Source organism: Nicotiana tabacum, chromosome 23 (assembly GCF_000715075.1).
Source record: "Nicotiana tabacum cultivar K326 chromosome 23, ASM71507v2, whole genome shotgun sequence".
In the NCBI taxonomy this organism is placed as follows: Eukaryota; Viridiplantae; Streptophyta; class Magnoliopsida; order Solanales; family Solanaceae; genus Nicotiana; species Nicotiana tabacum.
Window position 1 is genome coordinate 20,673,801 of NC_134102.1, and position 7,362 is coordinate 20,681,162.

A 7,362-nucleotide genomic window follows, 5' to 3' on the forward strand; every position below is an offset into this window, starting at 1 on the left:
GCCTAAAAATGCCACCACAAAGGCCAGACCCCTACGTGCTTCCCATTTGTCTTTATTCCCCTGATGATTCAAACTAGTGTCCGGAGCCTCAAATCCGTGGGGGTCCCCATACCGGCTGTATAAGAAACGGAACGTGCAGAATCCTCCGGCTAAATTTTCATCTTTAACCTACCGGCTAATACTGAGGAGGTCCAAAAACTTATGAGGGGTTACAGTTTTTGGTGCTACTGGATATTGATCCCTTAACTTCCCTTCGAAACCAGCATAACCTGCTACCTCTTCTAGTGTAGGGGTCAATTCGAAATCGGAGAAGTGGAAAACATTGTGTGTCGGGTCCCAAAACGGTATCAAAGCTTCGATTATATCAACCCTTGATTTAATTTTCAGAAGACCAGTGAGCCCACCTAAAGCCTTTGTCATAGAACGCTTGCCGACCTCCCCCAGGTCGTTCCACCACATATGGAGTCCTAGCAGAATCTCGTCTACGACTTGAAAAGGTATATTCTCAACAGTGCTCATCCTGCATATTTTAAGGCGACCGGTGAAAAACAAGTGACTTTTTTTTTATATATATATTTTATTTTGACCCCAAAAAAAGAGATTATTTGTGCAAAACAACTCAAAAAAACCACCTTTGCAAATACGGCCCTTCAGCCCTTCAGAAATGAAAATTTTAAAACTGTGCTTGCTAAGTGGTCAGAATTAAAAAAGAGCCATAGGTGGCTATTTTTGCAAAACAAGCCTTTCGGCGTCCAGTCGAGACGCTTCTGGCTATTTGGACAGAAAGTGACATCCCCTAAATTTATTTATGACAAAATGACACATTTTCATATTTTTTGGTTATTTTTGCAAAAACGGGGCCGGACCCGATGAAGGTTGCCTACGTATCTCACGTCCGGTGAGAATCAAACCCGCGTAGTTCGGTCATTTTGATGCACAGAAAAATATGATTTGCTTTGAAACGATTTTCTTCTTTTTTTTTTTTCTTTTTTTTTTAAACTTTGGCAGAGCAACGGGATTTTTGAATATCAGGATTATCAAAACCGGGTGTTTTTCTACCTACCTCACTCTTGGTTTTTCTCTTCTTCTTCTTTTTTTTCCTCTTTTTTTTTTCTTACTCAAGAAGCCGGTCAACATACAAGCCAAACAAATTAATGCACAAGTAGCACGTAAAGAATGCATCAGGATGGTCCTTTAATTTTGGGTACACCTGTCCTAGACGGACCCAATCCCTGTGTTGAGTCCCCTAAGTCAAATGCACGTAATGCAAGCAGACGTACCTACTAGGGATCCGGCATGAGATTGTGTTATTCTAAATTTAAATCTTGGGTGTATTGTTCTAGACCTGGCTTACCCCAGCGGATAACTCGAGCCGGGGGGAGGGGGCAGTGTACCGGGAATACAGAAGTTTCACCGGCTTTGCAACTTGTCCGAACCTCGTTCTAAAATTAGGATATGACTCTAACAGAAAAGAAGTCACGCGAAGCGCACGCTTCCCAGAAGATTTAGAAGACTCAGAGAGAAGAAGGGCTACAAAGCAGTTTATATACAATTCACACAATAAAAAAACGGCATTTAGCACATTAGGCTCAAACACGTAAAAATCAGACAATCATGAAAGCCAATCATAACAGCTATTTTAAGCTCGAATTCTGAACCCTGAACCAGAGATTCTGGGTTCGATCCCCAGCAGAGTCGCCAGAACTGTCACACCTCCTTTTTTCGTAGGGAATATTAGGGGGAGTTTTTCCAATTTAAGTGACATTGTTCGAAAAGGGATTATTTATTTGATCAGAGTCGCCACTTGAAATAGTTGTTATGGTGTCCCAAGTCACCGGTTTATTTTAAATCCCAAATCGAGGAAATTGACTCTATTTTATGGTCCGCGAACACAGAAGACCGGGTAAGAAATTCTGTTAACTCGGGAGAAGGTATGAGGCACTCCCGGATTCTGTAGTTTTAGCACGGTCGCTCAACTATTAATAATTAGCCCAATTATCTCACTTATTATATATTTAAAACCTATTGTGCTTTTTAGCCTTCTGACCGCTTTTAATTATTTATGGAGTTTGTTTTAACAAGTCGTGATATCGCCCACTCGCTTGTTTTTGGTACACGTTATAAATTGCGCCACATAAAATACACCCGCGATTTACGACGTATTTATTTTATTATTATTCGAAATTATAGTCGGGTCACATAAAATGCACACCCGGATTAGAATTACGTATCATGACTATGTTGCGGGAACTGTACTCATAGTCACGATGATTTATTTATGAATCGCGCCTAAAGTAAGCTACGATATTCAAAATCGCTCATTTCATTTTTAACTTCTTATTGCATGCATTTAGACCGAGTCAAATCCTAAAGCATGTAAATTAAGCAGTAATGGGCTAAATCTTTCCCGATTCCCACCCCTTAATTTCAAGCACAATAATCCTTGTTCATCAGGATGACACAAATCCAAAGCAGACAAAACATCAAAACAAATAAAGAAAGGGATAAAAGAATGATACTGATAGCCATACATTCGAAACAGTTGAAGATATGAGAATTAAGGAAAGTTGGAAAGCATATGAAAGCAAAGTGAATCTGAATAATTAAAAAAAAAATTAAAACAAAAGTCATTTAAAGATTTTCCTATCACCTCCCCCATTCCTTATGATAAATTAAGCATGTCCCATCTAAATCTCCTACTAATTTTATCTAACTGATTTATCCTTCCGATGTTATCACTCGAACTCACACCAAACGCACCCTCAAATGACACAATGGAATGACACCATAACTCAATTTAGTAAGAAAAATGACTAACTCTGACTACTGCTTAACTAAATGCTATTAAAGATTTTTGTGATTGCTAAGTAGCATACTGCAGACCCTAATCCCTTCAGATCTTCAATTCTTTCTTAGTAAGAAAAGATTAACATCTTCTAAAGTCAAATATAGGCAAATGACGATACATATTATAACTCTTAAAGATCTCTGCTAAGACTCAACTAAGGAAGTAACTCCTCAATGCATATGGGTTGGAGTTAACAGAGGATTTTAAAATGCTAATGAAACTCTTTAACCAAGCACAGTAAAGAAAATGCAATATGCTGAAATCAAGCAATGGAATACTTCAAACACTAAGACATATTCATTGTGACAGTGCTATTGCAACATGAAGTCCAATCAAATCTCTGCTCACTCCAACATTAGCGTAACTTAATAGAAGAAGTTGAAAAACAAACTGACAGTCCAAATAAGATAAACCAATTGAAAAGGAATTAGTAAACCCCCAACAACAGCTATTAGTTTAATTCATCTTTTAATGGTTCGCCTAAGATTCGATTCACAACAGAATAAAGGGAAGAGAAAAAGAGAAAAAAAAATGTGAAAATGGAAATTCAAGGCTCAATAGAATCATTCAACATGTTCATAACTTCAAAATAGGCCATGTAAAGTTAAACAAAACTACAGGGATTCCATGTGTACCTATGATTCAGGCGACAGTAGAGTCGCGAAGACCAAACAAAAGCAGTAGAAAAAGAAGAAATCCAAAGCTCAGCTAACAACAGTCGATAGATCCAGCAATCAATGATAAACCCAGAAATTTCAGACCAGTCAAAGCAACGAGCAAAACTTGAACCGATGATTGAAATCAAATCTCGAGCGTAAATTCAGAGTTCAAACTCACTCCATGCTTAAGAATAAAAAAATTAAAATAAAAGAAAATGATTGAAATAAAAAAATTTACTTGGCGGCTCAAAGAAAAAAAGGGGAAAATTGGACCAAAATATTTTATTTTTAAAAAAAAAAAATTCAAACCCTAGAATTTTTCACCCTAGAAAATTTGTCCAAAACCTCCTCTTCCCTCAAATCCGAAAAAGAGTATTTATCTTCATAAATCCCCCAGCCTCTGCCTTTGCTCCCAAGAAACGATTTAAGCCCATAGATCTCTTTAGATGGGCAGATTTTTGACAAATGGAAGGCTAGGATCAACAAGCTTTAATCCTGAGACTCCCATTAACCTTAAATCCATCCAAAAAGAGAGTGAAAACGTGGAAAAAACGGGTGAGACATATTCTTTGTCAGAGGTTTGTTAGGCTACGTGGCAAGAGGAGAGAGGATGGAGCATGTGATGGTTAGAGGAAATTTTCCGGTGGGTTTGGGTGGTGGCGACGCGACAGTGAGGGGAGTGGAACGGGTGGTGTGGCTGGTTAGGGTAAGGGAGATTAGGGTTAGGAGTTGTTAGAAATGAAGATTATATTGGGCATGGGTAAATAACATGGAACGTTGGATCTAAGTGGATGGATGGCCAAGATTAGGAGGGAGTGGGGCAGATTAGTCGGCGGGTCAGCGGGTTGGATTGAGATTAAGGGTCAAGGGGATTGGGCTGGGGCAGATTTTGGCCCAATTTGAATCAAGACCAAACAAAGCCTCTCTTTTCTTTGTTTTCTTTCATTTTAAAAATCTACAAATTTTGAAAAACAAATCCTAATTAGATTCTAGCTCAATTCTAATTTGCAAAATTAACCTACTCATTATTTCTAATATTTAGATAATTAATTAACCTAAAACTAATGAAAGCAAAATTAATTATTCAAAACTAAAAGCTAAAAATACAAGAACCTATGGTATTTTGTGATTTTTGTTTAATAATACAATTAATTAACAACTTAACCTTAAAAATGTAACTAACAACCTAAAATGCAATGCATGAAATTTTGAACATTTTAATGGTATTTTCTATGATTTTAAAATATTAAATATGAACTAAATGCAAACAATTGATTAACAAAATTTCCTACAAAATCTTATGAAGAAAGAAAGAAAAAAAAACAATTAAGAAAAAGGTCTATTTGTAAATATTGTAGCAATATTTTAGTCGGGCAAAAATCACATGCTCACACATAGTAATAGTTTTAATTTGATATATCAGTCAAAGTAGGAGACAATAATTGAAAAAACTAACGATTTGCTTAATAAGAAATTGTCTCATTATTAAAACAAACCTCATTTGATATATGGTAGATTAGTGTCTCATCATTTTCCATTATATTTCTGCAATAGTCACTTTTCATATTGTGTGAAAATATAAATTTACTTTTAAGTTCTTGAGAGAAATGGATGGGCAGGGGTGTAGGTGTTGGTTCAGATATTTAATATTCCACATCGATATATTAAGACATTCAAATAAACTGATGCTTTGAGCTATTTTATCTATTTTCTTAAAGTTTTTGAAATTTCAAATTCTTCCTCAAAGCTTTCTAAATTAGATACTTGAAAATTAGAGAATACTTGTAAATGAAAATGCTTCCTAGCTTTGACAGTTGTGAAATAAATTAAAAAGCAATTTGAAAAGTTATTTTTTTTGTTTTTTTTTAAATGTTTTAATTTGTGGGGCTACAGCCTACATATGAACCTGTAGGAAACGTACTGTTAATTTAAACTTAAATTTCTTAAAGAGATCATTTTACCTATGGGTGTTTAACGGGCCGGATTGACCCGATTTTGGACTGGCCCAGACCGGTATTAAACTGGATCGGTAGGTAGGGGCCGGGCAGGGCTGGGTTCGGGGGTAAGGGGTTGAGCCGGCTAGCTTCGAAATTTCGGTTAACCAGACCGGTCTAAACCGGTAAAGTCAATTCACTGGTGAACCGGTTAACCAGCCCGGCCCAGTCCAACGGCAATTTCAAAAAAAAAATTTAAAAATTAACTTGACCGTTGACAACGATCAGCTTCCAATTTGACCGTTGCCCAACGGATATTTTGCAACAATAGCCCTTTTTGGGCTTTTTTAAAAAAAAACACTTTTAGTAATTACTAATTTAGCACTTTGAAAAATTATAAATACACCCCCCGCCCTCTTCTTCATTTCTTCACTCATCTCTCATTTCTCAAACTCAAATTCTTAATTGTCATTCTCTCATTCTTCACCTAAATTGCAATCAACTATTTGGCTCTCATTTTTTTTTGAAATTTAATTTATGGTATTATTTGAAGTTTGAACTTTGAAAAATTGACGTTTCTTCATGGTAACATTGGAGTTGCGAAATTCAATTTCAAATATTCAAGACTTCAAAAATCATCAAGTGTTCAATTTATCAAGGAATTCGGTGCACTCCCCCCAACTCTTTCTCTTATTTACTATTTTATTTGTATATTTAATTTTTATTAGTAGTTAAATTTTTAAAATATGTTTAATGCTGCAAAAAGAGTTTGTAATAAGGTTGCTAATCGGAGTAATCCGGAAAATAGAAAAAAAGGTACTACTTCAACTTCTAGAAGTAATTTAAATGACTTTAAACATGTTTCTAAAATATCACTTGATAATAATATAGATTATGAATAATTACAGGAAGACTTGGGTATTAAAGATAATGAATTAGAAATTGAAGATGAGACACCACTTACACCCAGTAGTATTAGAGTTAGTAGTAGGGGTGGTGGTCGTAGCGCTAGTAGTAGACCACATGTGGCCCAGACTAGTAATCAGAGAATGAGAAGTAAAGTTTAAAAATATTTTGAGGAAATAAAGAATTCTGATAGAGTTAGATGCAAATTTTGTAAAGATGATTTTAAACATAAGACTGGAGGAAGTTTAGGGGGGACTGGGACACTTAGTAGACAGCTGAGAATTACTCATCCTATAGAATGGGGCTCTGATTTAGATGAAAATCAAGGAACTCTAAACCCTAGTACTAGAAGACTTGTGAAATATGATAAAATGAATGATCATGAGGAGTTAGCAAAAATGATTGCTTTGGTTTGTCTACCTTTTTATTTTGTTTCTTCGTCATATCTTATAATGTATATTAAGAGGATTTATAATCCTTTATTTAAAGGTATCCCTATAAGTACTTATAGATCTGATATCGTTAGACTTCGTGGGCAGTATCAGACATACATACGTTATTTTTTTGACCACTTTCCTTGTAGAGTTTCTTTAACTTCTGATATTGGTCATGTTGTTAATGAAAATGATTATTTGACAATTACATGTCATTGGATAGATAATAATTATTGTATGCAAAAACATATTATCGCTTTTAAATATGATGAAGATCAAAGTCATACTGTTATTTTATAAGTACTACTATTTGCGAAGTTGTTGAATTTTATAATCTTAATAAAAAAAATATTGTGTATGTCTTTTGATAATACTTCTAACAATAATGCCGCTATTTCAATATTAAGACCGCATTTGAAACCACCACTTGACGAAATTTTTCATGTTAGTTGTGCGTGTCATGTGTTGTAATTTAATTATTAAAAGTGGGCTTGATTTATTTTCAACTGAGATTACTCATGTTAGAAGAGCAGTGGATGTTATTCAAGGAAATAATAGGCAATCTAGAATTATGAAATTTA